The sequence below is a fragment of the Phyllobates terribilis genome, unplaced genomic scaffold, assembly GCF_046119375.1.
Source record: "Phyllobates terribilis strain yellow unplaced genomic scaffold, ASM4611937v1 Scaffold_6__1_contigs__length_29720123, whole genome shotgun sequence".
Classification (NCBI taxonomy): Eukaryota; Metazoa; Chordata; class Amphibia; order Anura; family Dendrobatidae; genus Phyllobates; species Phyllobates terribilis.
Genome location: NW_027362766.1, coordinates 25,055,583 through 25,073,435, shown reverse-complemented (window position 1 = coordinate 25,073,435; position 17,853 = coordinate 25,055,583). Strand labels below are relative to the sequence as shown.

The 17,853-nt window shown below is 47.2% G+C and overlaps 1 pseudogene; it reads right to left on the bottom strand.

Moving 5' to 3' along the window:
* Positions 1-1,573: 1,573 nt before the first annotated feature.
* LOC141152602 (uncharacterized) lies at positions 1,574-13,329 on the bottom strand (annotated as a pseudogene).
* Positions 13,330-17,853: the final 4,524 nt, after the last annotated feature.

Genomic DNA, 17,853 nt, shown 5'->3' with positions numbered 1-17,853 from the left:
CAAGTGCAAGCTAGCAGTATGGAATTGCAGTCTGGGGGTGGGTGGGTGGCATGCTGCACACTTACACTTGCATTAAAAGAAAACATAGCAGATGCTAACTTCTGTCATCATCATCATGCTCCTCACCTTGGCACTCTCAACTCCACCGATGGAGAAGTCAGGGCCCACCGGAGGAGTCTGGTTCTCTGGTGGGCTCGTCCAATGCTGCCTAAAGCAGGCCAGGCTAAGAAAAGTGTGTGGGGGGATGTTCCAAGGAGAAATAGGGGCGGCTGGGGACCGTTTATGGACACCCGGCTGCCCCCAGGCGGCTGGGGACCGTGTGTGGACACCCAGCCGCGGGGCGGCTGGGGACTGAGCATGGATTCCAGGCCGCCAACACAGCCATGACTTGGTGGCCAGATTCCGCCTCCACATGCCTAAAAGGCCCAATTTCAAGTTCAAGCAAGCAAGCAGTATGGTATTGCAGCCTGGGGGTGGGTGGGTGGCAGGCTGCATACTTGAGCTTGTATTGCAAGGAATGGGGGAGGTACAATTGAGCACTGCCCTGGGACTAGAACTTGCATGGGGATAGTTGCAAGTCTGCATCTTCTGATGCGGTAAGGATCACTTATGATGGGCTCACTTTTAGACAGTGACCTGGGAGTCAGAGATGCTTCCTGGGGTCTTCCCCATGCTGTTCCCTTGTCTTTTCAGCACTTTATGCATGTGTCACACAGCACATGGCCAGATAAGGTTGTAAAATGTTAAAATGACATTTCACGGTGAATGCATTTGTCATAGTTGAAAGCAATACAAAAGTGCAAAAACGCATAAAAAATGCTACTTGTGAACATAGCCGAAGGTGTGGAGGAGTACTTTTGTTTTTGGTCATTTATTTTAACTTATACACAAGTCTTTTCCCTGGAAAGGATGTTCCTTAACATATTTCACAGGAAAAAAGTTTCACTTTCGTTTTTGAACGTTTTATTGTGAGCCCGTAAAAGTGGCTTAATACCTCTGACCACGTTGTTGACAGCAGTGACCTGGGGGTCAGAAATGCTTCCTGGGGCGATCCCAATGCTGTCCCCATGTCATTTGAGCACTGTCACTATCGTTTTGGGCACTTGTTAGGCTTTTAAAAGACTGCCCAGGGTGCCACCGCAAAAATGCTCGAGTCTCCCATAGACTAACATTGGGCTCGTTGCTCGGGTCGAGCACCCGAGTATCACGGCGAGCTCGGCCCGAGCTTCGAGCACCCGAGCATTTTAGTGCTCGTTCAACACTAATGAGGAGGCATACCACCAGGCGTTAAGCTGTTTAAGAACTCCATTGGATAGTTTTCTGCTTCCTCAGCATTTGCAGTATCTTGCTGAATGGAATCAATACTGGTGCAGCATTTCAATTCAGACTGAATTCGTCTAAGAACATTTTCATTCAGTTCATGTGAATGTTGGTTTTTTGGAGTTAAGATTGCACGGTTTGCAATGCTTTCATCTTCTTGTTGTATGACTTGAGGAAAGACAGCATCAACAATACATCCATTTTCAATGCAGACAGAAGGAATTTCAAAGATACCTTCCTCTAGTCCTGGTTCTTAAAGTTTCCCATCTCCAAGGTTTAAAAGCCATTGGGAAAAGCCTTGATGTTCTTGGGGGACATTGTCCTCATTTGTACGCATGTTTTGGTTCAATTTGAGGACTTCAATATTCCTCCAACAATTGCTGTTCTTCATGCATGCTGAAATTATTTCGGTTCTGCTGCCATGTGCTATAACAGGAAGGATTTGTCGAAAATCTCCACCAAAAACAAACACCGCACCTCCGAATGTTTTTTGGAGGGAACTTTTGGATCTTCAGTCATGAGTTCTTTGTAGAAGGTGTCAACTGCATTTACAGCATGAGCTGGAGCCATAGAAGCTTCGTCCCAGATTATGAGTTTGGCTTTTTCAACTCATTGGTAGTATTGCTGCTATGACGAATGTTGCACGTCGACGTTTCATTAATTGGTATAGGCAGTTTGAACAGATTATAGGACAGGCCTGAGTACAGCCGCCCCCTCCCCCACAGGCTTGGACGCAGGCCTGCATGACGATGGGTTGGAGGGAGTGGCTAAGACTATTACCATTGGGAGGGGTTTAACGGGGGGGGTTAGGTGCCAGGGAGGGGAGGGGCGTCACATTTTCCCGCTCACAAGGTTGGTGAGTTGTCCCGCCCGCCCTAGGTTCATATTTGGTTAAGGGGTCTTAGTTTGGTTTTGGGTCACTGTGGCTCTTGGCGGTTGTGGGTCCTTGAAGTTGGTTTTAAGTTGGTATAAGGGGTCCATTTGGGTATGGATTCCTTAATTGGAAAAGTTGATTGCTGATGTGGTTTTGGGGGTCTCACGGCAGGCAATGTCGGAGTCGGGAAGTGGAAGTTGTAACATACCTGGCGGCGCCCTTGCATGGTGGTCCATCTCCCACTGTGCAAGAGCGCGCACTTGATCTCCAGTCCAGAATGTCTCTCTGGCTTCCCTCCATGCTGTCTGTTTGTGTCTGTTTCTGCTGCTTAAGGGCGGCGCCCGATCACTTCCTGCTTTTTGTACCTGCTGTGGGTCACACCCCTTGTGCGTCCTCAGCCTATTGCTGTCTGTCACCTGGTATATAACCCAGCTGCTCTAATCAATCCCTGCCTGAGCATTGTGTTTCATTCAGTGTGTGCTTGCACTCTGAAGGTGCCAGGTTCCGTTCTGTGTTCTCTTGTCTGCCTATCCTGGAGGCTATATTTCCAGGCCTGTCTGAACACGCTCCTAGCCTGTTCCTCCCGCCTTCTAGGGGCCGATTACCTAGACCCGCTCCTGTATCTTGTCTGTCCTGTCTGAACACGCTCCTAGCCTGTTCCTCCCGCCTTCTAGGGGCCGATTACCTAGACCCGCTCCTGTATCTTGTCTGTCCTGTCTGAACACGCTCCTAGCCTGTTCCTCCCGCCTTCTAGGGGCCGATTACCTAGACCCGCTCCTGTATCTTGTCTGTCCTGTCTGAACACGCTCCTTGCCTGTTCGTCCCGCCTCTCTGGGGGCCGTATTCCCAGACCCGCTCCTGTATCCCGCTGCAGTGTCGGTCTCTTCCGTACACTCAGTTCCAGTCTGAACTCTCTCCTATCCTTTACCTGTTTTGCCTCTATGTCCGTTCCTTTCCTTTTTCTGCAGAGTCTGAACTCGTACCTAACTCCTGCTTGTTGTCTCTGTACTCCCGTTTGTGAGTTTGTGGTCCACTCGCTACTTCTCTGCAAGTACCCTGTGGGTATCTGGCTCTACCTTTCCCTTCCTGTCTGTTCCGTGTGAACAGAGCCCAGTCCGTCCTGTTCTGCTCTTGCTCACCGCTCCAGGCGGTCTCGTCCTGCTCTGCTCTTGCTCACCGCTCCAGGCAGTCTCGTCCTGCTCTGCTCTTGCTCACCGCTCCAGGCGGTCTCGTCCTGCTCTGCTCTTGCTCACCGCTCCAGGCGGTCTCGTCCTGCTCTGCTCTTGCTCACCGCTCCAGGCGGCCTCGTCCTGCTCTGCTCTTGCTCACCGCTCCAGGCGGCCTCGTCCTGCTCTGCTCTTGCTCACCGCTCCAGGCGGTCTCGTCCTGCCCTGCTCTTGCTCACCGCTCCAGGCGGTCTCGTCCTGCCCTGCTCTCGCTCACCTCTCTGGGAGGCCTCACTCTGCTGTGTTTGTCCGCCACATCTGTGGTTCTGTTCCTGAGTCCCAGTGTGTACTGGGTCCTATCCCGCCTGTGTTCCTACCTGCTAGTGCCTTCCTGTCTGCACTCTAGCTGTGCTTGCCTGTACCCCCCTGCCTGCATACCCACCTGCCTGCATACCAGTCGTGCCTGCCTATTCCCACCAGTCTGTGTGCCAGCCTAACCAGTCTGTTCCTGTATTCCCGTGTGGGTCAACAGCCGTGTCCGGGGTCTGTCCTGGAGTAGCACCTGGTCCCTCTGCTCGGTCCCTCCTTGGTGCACTGGCGTCGTATGCCGTCGTGCGACCCTGGTCGGATCGGGTGAATACCTAGTTACGCCCCTCCAGGCCTTCACTCTCCGGCACGGTCCAGTGGAATCACACGCACACGCCGCTCAGCCCGGGCGTGTGCATTACAGCATGCTCAGGCCATGGTTCCCGTTGAGCCCCACGGCCTTCGCTCTCTGAGACGTTTTTCAGCGAATACATGCATTAAAAATAAATAAATACAATTTTTTTTTTCTCTAGCTGAGTTCCTGGCTAATTACGCACCCGTCCAGATGGATCTATCTGCTCTCGTTCCTACGGATCCGCCACGTTACTATGGGGATCCAAGACAAAGTTGTGCATTTGTGGAGCAATGCATGCTACACTTCAAGTTCTACCCTCTATGTTTTCCCACCGATCGGGTTAAGGTGGCATTCATTATGTCTAACCTAGCGGGTGATGCCTTGGAATGGATCAACCCCCTATGGGAAACACAGGATCCTATCGTCCTGGACATAATGGCCTTCCTGGTGGCCTTTCTAATGGTCTTCGATGATCCTAACCCAGAGGCTCCTGCTGAAGCTTCACTTCCCAATATCCCGGAGCAGCCCCGATGGGTAATGTGTGTGGGTAGCGCAATAGTCCTCCAGCCCAATGAGACTACTGCCCACCCAGAATCCTCACAGGGTGACTACGCTCTCCGGAATACTTCTCCCAACCTCAAGAGGCAGTCCAGACGTGCTAGACGTAGAGGCAAGCCGTCACGCCAGGGTCTGTCCTCCCTGAGACCTCCTGACCCCAACCTTGAAGTCCCTACTGAAGCTTCATCTCCCTGTATCCCGGAGAAGCCCCAACGGGTAATGTGCGTGGGTAGTGCACCAGTTCTCCTGCCCGAAGAGACTACTGCCCATCCAGACTCCACACAGGAGAACTTCCTGCACCCGGCATCAGATGCTTCACCCACTTTAACCGGTGTGCATGTCCAAGGATGCTCCGAAGCTGTGATTACCTCAGAGTCTGTGCACCTCTACTACCTGGCGGAGGACCCCCAGTTGCCTCCTGAATCCTCCGGGATACCACTCGATGACAAATGGAGAGAGACTTCTCTACACCTGGTACTCGATACTTTGTCCGCTCCGTCCTGTGAGCCTGACAATGGGTACCCCAAAGTGGTAGTTACCCCCCGAGTCTCTACACCCCTCCGACCAGGCGGGGGACCTCCAGTTGTCTCCAGAACCCTTCGGGGTGCTACCTGGTAGCGAAAGGACAGAGACTCTCCTATACTCTGTACCTGATACCTCACTCGCTTCGTCCAGTGAGTCCAACCTAGTGTACTCTGAAGCAGAGGTTACCCATGAGTCTCTACACCCCTCCGACCAGGCGGAGGACCTCCAGTTGTCTCCAGAACCCTTCGGGGTGCTACCTGGTAGCGAAAGGACAGAGACTCTCCTATACTCTGTACCTGATACCTCGCTCGCTTCGTCCAGTGAGTCCAACCTAGTGTACTCTGAAGCAGGGGTTACCCATGAGTCTCTACACCCCTCCGACCAGGCGGAGGACCTCCAGTTGTCTCCAGAACCCTTCGAGGTGCTACCTGGTAGCGAAAGGACAAAGACTCTCCTATACTCTGTACCTGATACCTCGCTCGCTTCGTCCAGTGAGTCCAACCTTGTGTACTCTGAAGCAGATGTTTTCTCCGAGCCTCTGCACTCTTCTGACCCGGCGGAGGACCTCCAGTTGTTTCCTGAATCCTCCGGGGTACCACCAGATAAAAAAGAGACAGTGACTTTTCCTCATCCTGTACCTGATAACCCGTCTATTTCTTCCTGTGAGCTTGACAAGATGTACCTCGAAGCAGAGTTTACCCCCAAGTCTCTGCTCCCCTCCAACCCGGTGGAGGACTTCCAGTTGTCTCCTGTACCCTCTGGGGTGCCACCTGAAAATATGTGGAGAGAGACTTCCTTGTGTGCTGTTCCTGGTACTCCACCCATTTCGCCTGTTGCTGAGGATGGCTGGATAGGAGGTAGCATCCTAGCTAACCAGATGAGACCAGTTTTTCCTGTGGACAGTGGGAGTGATCTCCTTGAAGTGAAGGATCGGCCCTCGAATTCCCTGCGGAAGATTCTGGCAGGCCTGAAGAAGAGGGGGCGTAAGGGGGGGGGTACTGTAACATACCTGGCGGCGCCCTTGCATGGTGGTCCATCTCCCACTGTGCAAGAGCGCGCACTTGATCTCCAGTCCAGAATGTCTCTCTGGCTTCCCTCCATGCTGTCTGTTTGTGTCTGTTTCTGCTGCTTAAGGGCGGCGCCCGATCACTTCCTGCTTTTTGTACCTGCTGTGGGTCACACTCCTTGTGCGTCCTCAGCCTATTGCTGTCTGTCACCTGGTATATAACCCAGCTGCTCCAATCAATCCCTGCCTGAGAATTGTGTTTCATTCAGTGTGTGCTTGCACTCTGAAGGTGCCAGGTCCCGTTCTGTGTTCTCTTGTCTGCCTATCCTGGAGGCTGTATTTCCAGGCCTGTCTGAACACGCTCCTAGCCTGTTCCTCCCGCCTTCTAGGGACTGATTACCTAGACCCGCTCCTGTATCTTGTCTGTCCTGTCTGAACACGCTCCTAGCCTGTTCCTCCCACCTTCTAGGGGCCGATTACCTAGACCCGCTCCTGTATCTTGTCTGTCCTGTCTGAACACACTCCTAGCCTGTTCCTCCCGCCTTCTAGGGGCCGATTACCTAGACCCGCTCCTGTATCTTGTCTGTCCTGTCTGAACACGCTCCTAGCCTGTTCCTCCCACCTTCTAGGGGCCGATTACCTAGACCCGCTCCTGTATCTTGTCTGTCCTGTCTGAACACACTCCTAGCCTGTTCCTCCCGCCTTCTAGGGGCCGATTACCTAGACCCGCTCCTGTATCTTGTCTGTCCTGTCTGAACACGCTCCTTGCCTGTTCGTCCCGCCTCTCTGGGGGCCGTATTCCCAGACCCGCTCCTGTATCCCGCTGCAGTGTCGGTCTCTTCCGTACACTCAGTTCCAGTCTGAACTCTCTCCTATCCTTTACCTGTTTTGCCTCTATGTCCGTTCCTTTCCTTTTTCTGCAGAGTCTGAACTCGTACCTAACTCCTGCTTGTTGTCTCTGTACTCCCGTTTGTGAGTTTGTGGTCCACTCGCTACTTCACTGCAAGTACCCTGTGGGTATCTGGCTCTGCCTTTCCCTTCCTGTCTGTTCCGTGTGAACAGAGCCCAGTCCGTTCTGCTCTGCTCTTGCTCACCGCTCCAGGCGGTCTCGTCCTGCTCTGCTCTTGCTCACCGCTCCAGGCGGTCTCGCCCTGCTCTGCTCTTGCTCACCGCTCCAGGCGGTCTCGTCCTGCTCTGCTCTTGCTCACCGCTCCAGGCGGTCTCGTCCTGCTCTGCTCTTGCTCACCGCTCCAGGCGGTCTCGTCCTGCTCTGCTCTTGCTCACCGCTCCAGGCGGCCTCATCCTGCTCTGCTCTTGCTCACCGCTCCAGGCGGCCTCGTCCTGCTCTGCTCTTGCTCACCGCTCCAGGCGGCCTCGTCCTGCCCTGCTCTTGCTCACCGCTCCAGGTGGTCTCGTCCTGCCCTGCTCTCGCTCACCTCTCTGGGCGGCCTCACTCTACTGTGTTTGTCCGCCACATCTGTGGTTCTGTTCCTGAGTCCCAGTGTGTACTGGGTCCTATCCCGCCTGTGTTCCTACCTGCTAGTGCCTTCCTGTCTGCACTCTAGCCGTGCTTGCCTGTACCCCCCTGCCTGCATACCCACCTGCCTGCATACCAGTCGTGCCTGCCTATTCCCACCAGTCTGTGTGCCAGCCTAACCAGTCTGTTCCTGTATTCCCCTGTGTGGGTCAACAGCCGTGTCCGGGGTCTGTCCTGGAGTAGCACCTGGTCCCTCTGCTCGGTTCCTCCTTGGTGCACTGGCGTCGTATGCCGTCGTGCGACCCTGGTCGGATCGGGTGAATATCTAGTTACGCCCCTCCAGGCATTCACTCTCCGGCACGGTCCAGTGGAATCACACGCACACGCCGCTCAGCCCGGGCGTGTGCATTACAGAAGTAATTATTGGAACCCATGTTGGGTTGTGGTGCTTTCGAGCCAGTGGGGTATCGGCTGGGGGAAAGTTGGTGTTAATGTGTTGGTTTATGTTAATCACCAGATCTTTGGAGCTTCAAGGACCCTCCTACCATTGTGTGTTAATTAATTACTTATCTATGTCATTTTGTTTAATAAAGGCTGCTGTGGCCAGTTTTTCCCAAAGTATATGGTGTTTGGTCTTATTTTAGTTAAGGAAAGGAATTTCATGGGAAGATGGGTATTAATATCAGATGGTTTGGTTACACGGACCATCGACAATACCAGTGTCAGGGAAGTTCGGCCTGCTTCCAGCAAAGTAGCAGCAATGCCTGCAAATGTACGTGGCAAGACTAATTCATTTTTGCTCGGAACGTAATGTATGATTGTATTATACAGGAATGTTTTAGCACTCCCACCAGGTCCGTCAATAAAAAATAGACGTTTTTCCAAGTTGGGATTCTCAAAAGCTTCTCTGATTTTTTCGAAAGCCTTTCGTTGTCTTGGGTTTAACATTTGGAATTTCTTCTCAAACAAAGCCTTTTCCGCAACAGGGTCGTAATATTTGCCAGAATTGATTGGATCATCGTACTTGCCAACAGGAAGTTGTAGGCCAAAATCTTGTAATGACTTTCCATGTGTCCGTAACAGAGTCAATTTCATGCAATGTCATATAGAGGGCCTTTTCTACATGAGGGAAACGTCTGATATAGTCTTCCATGAGATTTTTATTGTGCCTTTGAAACAATGCTGCAGTATTAGACGGCTCACACATGATGCAAATAAATGCAGACAATTGTCTAAGTTGTATTGGCATTTGATAAGTGGCAGCTTCTGTTAGGCGAGTATCCCATTCAGAGTCATCATCAGTTAACCCTCTTGCAATACAGGCTTCTTGGAAAGTAGCAAAACGGTTTCCTTCAGTTGTTTTGACATCCTCAAAAGATGTTGTGCCTCTAACATTGAGAAGGAGAATTTGGAGAAAGTATTTTTCTCTGTCTAATGGACTAACTTTAAACATTCTGCCAATTGTGGTTTTATGATATTTTCAACGTGGTTTCCATTTAACATTTTTTTCATCCCCAGTGTAATGTTCAGGGATTTCAATGTATAAATATTGCTGGGCATTAGGATCTTCCCGATTCAGTTTAAACCAAGCAAGAAGTTTAGACTTGGTGTTTTCCTGCTGCACAGCTTCAGCTTCTTTACCTGGTATAAAGCATATTGTATGCTTTTCCTCAAGGTGGACATTTAATCTTTCCACATGGTCAGTTTGATGGTGCATTTTATATTCCCTGAGTCTCCAGCATGCTTCAGGGGCACTTACATATCGAGTTTCTAAGTCATTTTTTACTTCATCCCATTCAACCGTGGCTTCTTGTTCTGTGGCAGCAGTAACGCACTGGATATTTGCACAATCATGCCCTTTGTAAACCTATTTGAACAAATATTTTACACTTTGTATCATGGGCGACCCCAGGATCAAAACTAGGGGGGGGCAAGCCATGGTCACAGATACCGAAGAGAAATATATATATATATATATATATATATATATATATATATATATATATATATATATATAGTACAATGAAAATATTTCACTTCTTACATTACATGAGTGATATCTATTGTAAATTCCACAATAGCTCAGAAACCAGCGAATCGCTCCACACAGTATACTGGCCCCCATAAAATGCTCCATACAGGATACTAGTTCCTATATAACGCTTCATACAGGATACTGGCCCCCATTTAACGCTCCATACAGAATACTGTCTCCCATATAATGCTCCATACAGGATACTGGCCCCCATATAATGCTCCATACAGAATACTGGCCCCCATTTAACGCTCCATACAGAATACTGTCTCCCATATAATGCTCCATACAGGATACTGGCCCCCATATAATGCTCCATACAGAATACTGGCCCCCATATAACGCTCCATACAGAATACTGGCCCCCATATAACGCTCCATACAGGATACTGGCCCCCATATAACACTCCATACAGGATACTAGCCCCCATATAACGCTCCATGCAGAATACTGGCCCCCCATATAACGCTCCATGCAGGATACTGGCCCCCCATATAACACTCCATACGGGATACTAACCCCCATATAACGCTCCATACGGAACACTGGCCCCCATATAATGCTCCATACAAGATACTGGCCCCCATATAACGCTCCATACAGAATACTGGCCCCCATATAATGCTCCATACAGAATACTGGCCCCCATATAACGCTCCATGCAGGCTGTTCCCCACACATAATGCTTCATGCAGGCTGTTCCACCCACAAAATGCCCCACGCAGGCTGTTCCCCCACATAATGCCCCATGTAGGTTGTTCCGCCTATATAATACCCCATGTAGGATGTCAGCCCCCCTTAAAATGCCCCATGCCGGATGACACCCCCCTCCCCTATAATGCCCCATGCAGGATGTCACACCCCCCCACCCTTATAATGCCCCATGCAGGATGTCACACACACCCCCACCCTTATAATGCCCCATGCAGGATGTCACACATCCCCCTCCCTTATAATGCCCCATGCAGGATGTCACCCCCCCTCACTTATAATGCCCCATGCAGGATGTCACTCCCCCCCCTTATAATGCCCCATGCACGATGTCACACAACCACCCCATATAATGCCCCATGCAGGATGTCACACAACCACCCCATAGAATGCCCCATGCAGGATGTCACCCCCCACCATGTAATGCCCCATGCAGGATGTCACACAACCACCCCATATAATACCCCATGCAGGATGTCACACAACCACCCCATAGAATGCCCCATGCAGGATGTCACCCCCCACCATAGAATGCCCCATGCAGGATGTCACACAACCACCCCATAGAATGCCCCATGCAGGATGTCACCCCCCACCATAGAATGCCCCATGCAGGATGTCACACAACCACCCCATAGAATGCCCCATGCAGGATGTCACACACTCCACCTCACCTCCCTCCCTTATACTGCCACAGACCTCCATACAATAAAAAAAATCAAATACTCACCTCACGTCTCACTTGCTGCCGCTGCTCTGGACTCCTCAGCGTCGCAGGTCTCATCCCGCTCTGCACTGTGACTGCTCAGGAGAGAGCGCGGTGTAAAGACGTCACCGCACATTCTGACCTGAGACGTCACAGTGCAGCAGCCGTGGAGGATGCAGGAGCTGCTGCGGAGGCATGGGGAGGGGTAAGTATTGTGCCAGGTGCCAGGGCCCTGAGCAAGCGGGGGGAGCGGGCGCTGACGGTGAGGGGCCCCCCGCCTGCTCAGGGCCCCGGCATTTGCCCCTGTGCGCCGGGTGCTGACGCCGGCCCTGGTGTGCGGCGTGCATCCCTGCTTCTAGGGGAGGGGGCAGCTGCCCCCCCTGCCCCACGGTGGGTACGCCCATGCTTTGTATAGAACTGCAAATCTCAACGTTTATGTGGGCATTGTATTTTAAGGAAAGATAAGGATTGTAAGGTACAACCCATCTACTATCAAACCTGTTTCCTCCAAGTTCAACAAAGTTGTTCTCATCCCGGCGTTGATATTTAGGGGATCCATTTACATTGCTATTAGTTTCGGAACAGAAATCCTTGGGAAAACCTTTAGTACAGTTCCCATTGTCCATGCATGGTGCATTTGGATTAAGTGGACCACATGGACCGTGTATCATGCAAGATTTTACAGTTTCATGAAGCTTCGGATGAGTGTCTTTGTGCGGGAGCTCTGCACAAACAATTTTGGCAATTCTTTCTTTTTCCCAGGCTTTGTATTCTGGGGCCATAAATGCCAATATGTGTCCATGAGGGAGCCCTCTTTTTGGAACTCAATTACATACACCATACCATTAACACGTCCAAATCTGTGGTATGTGGTTAGGTCTCCAAGTAGCAATTTTATTTTCATGTTAAATACTCGAGCTACTAAATCGGGCCTGTCGCATGGTTGCTGACTGGGAAGTAAGTTGTCCCTGATTTCCCTCCATTTTGGATTGCACGTTACTGGTCTGGTTTGCCATGTTTCCTGACCATTGCCTTGGCATCTTGGTAGTTTTGTGCCATATTTCTTGGACTTCCTTGGAAAGTCGATGGCAATATGACTTTTTTTCTAGGTAGGATATTTATGTTCATGAAACGGTGGTTGGTCACGAATTGGTGAAGGACGTCATATTCTTCAGCTCTTACAGTACTTTGATTTTTGCGCACCCAATTCCAATGGTTTGCCTCAGTTTTGCAATAGGCATCAACCATAAATTGGTGTGTCAGCTTTCCTGCATTACGGAACTGGTTAAAAGTACCATCAGGAATGGCAAAGTGGTATGAAAACCTTTGAAGTGGAGTCACATTTCCTTGACCAACTGTTTTTTTTAGTTCTGTAGTCCACCCAGAGTCCCCATAAAGGAAAAGCAAAGGGTAGCACATTGGGTCACAGAGTCTACTCAGAATAGATATATTTTGTAAAATCCCACTTTTTGGATGAATGGTAATGTCACGGTTTTCTGGGGGTGCACCATCTGTGCTGTGGAAAACGACAGCAATTTCCCCTCTGGCAGTCGGAGCATTGATTCTGCCGCGGTGCATAGTTGTTACTTTTTTCTCACGAAAGTCATGCTATATTCAATTGGCGTTCGGTTTTCTAGATTTGCTTTTAGCATTTCGTCTTGTTCAAATTGCAACATATTTTTGTATTCTCTGGAGAAAGGATTGATATCTTGGAGAATTCTTTGTAGATTTTCCATAAGATTACGAATGCATCCACTGTTGGCTGGATTGTGCCGAATCCAGAATATATAACTGGGCGTATGTTGGTGGTTCACCTTGGTTAGGGTGCAACGCAGATGTTGCATGGTAAATTTGCCCATGGATTCTGTAACAGAAAGGACCTGATCGCCTGTTAATTAATTGGCCAATTTGTGCGCCCATTGATGCAAAAGCGTTTGCACTATTGTATGATCTTATGTTTTCCATACAATTCTTGGAGTTTGGTTCCGATCTCTTCATGCAATTAGTAATATAGGGACGCATTCACACTTCTTCCAGTTTGATGGTTCCACTATGACAACAGTTTGCTGTAATTTCATTTTGGAAATGGTTGGCATTACAAAATGAGCATTTGTTGTTCATTGGGCCAAGATAGCATGCCTCAATGTCGTCTTCATTGAAGTTTTCAGTAAGCAAAGCAGTGCTGGGAAATCTTCCGTTCTTCCCCCAGCGAGCAGGTTGTTTAGTACGGGCTCCTCTGCGTCTCTCAGCATTGGCTCTGCGATGCTGCTGAAGCCCCCCGTCTGTCATGCTCTCTGGGGCAGACCTATGCCTCTCTGGGGCAGACCTATGCCTCTCTGGGACAGACCTATGCCTCTCTGGGGCAGACCTATGCCTCTCTGGGACAGACCTATGCCTCTCTGGGGCAGATCTATGCCTCTCTGGGACAGACCTATGCCTCTCTGGGACAGACCTATGCCTCTCTGGGACAGACCTATGCCTCTCTGGGGCAGACCTATGCCTCTCTGGGACAGACCTATGCCTCTCTGGGGCAGACCTATGCCTCTCTGGGACAGACCTATGCCTCTCTGGGGCAGACCTATGCCTCTCTGGGGCAGACCTATGCCTCTCTGGGACAGACCTATGCCTCTCTGGGGCAGACCTATGCCTCTCTGGGACAGACCTATGCCTCTCTGGGACAGACCTATGCCTCTCTGGGGCAGATCAATGCCTCTCTGGGGCAGACCTATGCCTCTCTGGGACAGACCTATGCCTCTCTGGGGCAGACCTATGCCTCTCTGGGACAGACCTATGCCTCTCTGGGGCAGACCTATGCCTCTCTGGGACAGACCTATGCCTCTCTGGGGCAGACCTATGCCTCTCTGGGACAGACCTATGCCTCTCTGGGACAGACCTATGCCTCTCTGGGGCAGACCTATGCCTCTCTGGGACAGACCTATGCCTCTCTGGGGCAGACCTATGCCTCTCTGGGACAGACCTATGCCTCTCTGGGGCAGACCTATGCCTCTCTGGGACAGACCTATGCCTCTCTGGGGCAGACCTATGCCTCTCTGGGACAGACCTATGCCTCTCATCGGCAGCTTTTGCGCATCTGTTGATGCTTTTTTTGGGTGAGATTATGACTGTCAGCCCTTCTTCTGACAGTATTTTTTTCACGCTGCAATTTAAGGTGCTGTTTTTTACCCCTACTTCTACCAACCTTTTGAGCTTCAGCCCTTTTTGATTTTTTTTTGCCTGAGTTTCCTCCTCAGAAAGAACTTGCTGGCGTTTGGTGGCCATTATTATGGAATTATGGAACGAATAAGGTTGTAAACTTTAATTAAAATATTCAACTCTGCAGACGTTTGATATTGTCAAAAAAGTGGCTGGATTGCTCTGCTGACGTATTATATATTTATATTCAGTATAAAGTGGCTGGATTGCTCCGCTGACGTATTATATATATATATTCAGTATAAAGTGGCTGGATTGCTCCGCTGACGTATTATATATATATTCAGTATAAAGTGGCTGGATTGCTCTGCTGACGTATTATATATATATATTCAGTATAAAGTGGCTGGATTGCTCCGCTGACGTATTATATATATATATTCAGTATAAAGTGGCTGGATTGCTCCGCTGACGTATTATATATATATATTCAGTATAAAGTGGCTGGATTGCTCTGCTGATGTATTATATATATATATTCAGTGTAAAGTGGCTGGATTGCTCCGCTGACGTATTATATATATATATTCAGTATAAAGTGGCTGGATTGATCCGCTGACGTATTATATATATATATATTCAGTATAAAGTGGCTGGATTGCTCTGCTGACGTATTATATATATATATTCAGTATAAAGTGGCTGGATTGCTCCGCTGACGTATTATATATATATATTCAGTATAAAGTGGCTGGATTGCTCTGCTGATGTATTATATATATATATTCAGTGTAAAGTGGCTGGATTGCTCTGCTGACGTATTATATATATATATTCACTATAAAGTGGCTGGATTGCTCTGCTGATGTATTATATATATATATATTCAGTATAAAGTGGCTGGATTGCTCTGCTGACGTATTATATATATATATTCAGTATAAAGTGGCTGGATTGCTCTGCTGATGTATTATATATATATATTCAGTGTAAAGTGGCTGGATTGCTCTGCTGACGTATTATATATATATATATATTCAGCATAAAGTGGCTGGATTGCTCAGCTGACGTATTATATATATATATTCAGTATAAAGTGGCTGGATTGCTCCGCTGACGTATTATATATATATATTCAGTATAAAGTGGCTGGATTGCTCCGCTGACGTATTATATATATATATTCAGTATAAAGTGGCTGGATTGCTCTGCTGACGTATTATATATATATATTCAGTATAAAGTGGCTGGATTGCTATGCTGACGTATTATATATATATATTCAGTATAAAGTGGCTGGATTGCTCTGCTGATGTATTATATATATATATTCAGTGTAAAGTGGCTGGATTGCTCTGCTGACGTATTATATATATATATTCACTATAAAGTGGCTGGATTGCTCCGCTGACGTATTATATATATATATTCACTATAAAGTGGCTGGATTGCTCCGCTGACGTATTATATATATATATTCAGTATAAAGTGGCTGGATTGCTCTGCTGACGTATTATATATATATATTCAGTATAAAGTGGCTGGATTGCTCTGCTGACGTATTATATATATATATTCACTATAAAGTGGCTGGATTGCTCCGCTGACGTATTATATATATATATTCAGTATAAAGTGGCTGGATTGCTCTGCTGACGTATTATATATATATATTCAGTATAAAGTGGCTGGATTGCTCCGCTGACGTATTATATATATATATTCAGTATAAAGTGGCTGGATTGCTCTGCTGACGTATTATATATATATATTCAGCATAAAGTGGCTGGATTGCTCCGCTGACGTATTATATATATATATTCAGTATAAAGTGACTGGATTGCTCTGCTGACGTATTATATATATATATTCAGTATAAAGTGGCTGGATTGCTCCGCTGACGTATTATATATATATATTCAGTATAAAGTGGCTGGATTGCTCTGCTGACGTATTATATATATATATTCAGCATAAAGTGGCTGGATTGCTCCGCTGACGTATTATATATATATATATTCAGTATAAAGTGGCTGGATTGCTCTGCTGACGTATTATATATATATATTCAGTATAAAGTGGCTGGATTGCTCCGCTGACGTATTATATATATATATTCAGTATAAAGTGGCTGGATTGCTCTGCTGACGTATTATATATATATATTCAGCATAAAGTGGCTGGATTGCTACTCTGACGTATTATATATATATATATTCAGTATAAAGTGGCTGGATTGCTCTGCTGACGTATTATATATATATATTCAGTATAAAGTGGCTGGATTGCTCTGTTGACGTATTATATATATATATTCAGTATAAAGTGGCTGGATTGCTCCGCTGACGTATTATATGTATATATTCAGTATAAAGTGGCTGGATTGCTCTGCTGACGTATTATATATATATATTCAGTATAAAGTGGCTGGATTGCTCCGCTGACGTATTATATGTATATATTCAGTATAAAGTGGCTGGATTGCTCTGTTGACGTATTATATATATATATTCAGTATAAAGTGGCTGGATTGCTCCGCTGACGTATTATATGTATATATTCAGTATAAAGTGGCTGGATTGCTCCGCTGACGTATTATATATATATATTTATTCAGTATAAAGTGGCTGGATTGCTCTGCTGACGTATTATATATATATATATATATATTCAGCATAAAGTGGCTGGATTGCTCAGCTGACGTATTATATATATATATTCAGTGTAAAGTAGCTGGATTGCTCAGCTGACGTATTATATATATATATTCAGTATGAAGTGGCTGGATTGCTCTGCTGACGTATTATATATATATATTCAGTATAAAGTGGCTGGATTGCTCTGCTGACGTATTATATATATATATATATTCAGCATAAAGTGGCTGGATTGCTCTGCTGACGTATTATATATATATATTCAGTATAAAGTGGCTGGATTGCTCCGCTGACGTATTATATATATATATATATTCAGTATAAAGTGGCTGGATTGCTCTGCTGACGTATTATATATATATATATATTCAGCATAAAGTGGCTGGATTGCTCCGCTGACGTATTATATATATATATTCAGTATAAAGTGGCTGGATTGCTCTGCTGACGTATTATATATATATATTCAGTATAAAGTGGCTGGATTGCTCCGCTGACGTATTATATATATATATATTCAGTATAAAGTGGCTCTATTGCTCTGCTGACGTATTATATATATATATTCAGTATAAAGTGGCTGGATTGCTCTGCTGACGTATTATATATATATAATCAGTATAAAGTGGCTGGATTGCTCCGCTGACGTATTATATATATATATTCAGTATAAAGTGGCTGGATTGCTCTGCTGACGTATTTATATATATATTCAGTATAAAGTGGCTGGATTGCTCCGCTGACGTATTATATATATATATTCAGTAGAAAGTGGCTGGATCGCTCTGCTGACGTATTATATATATATATTCAGTATAAAGTGGCTGGATTGCTACGCTGACGTATTATATATATATATTCAGTATAAAGTGGCTAGATTGCTCTGCTGACGTATTATATATATATATATTCAGTATAAAGTGGCTGGATTGCTCTGCTGACGTATTATATATATATATTCAGTATAAAGTGGCTGGATTGCTCCGCTGACGTATTATATATA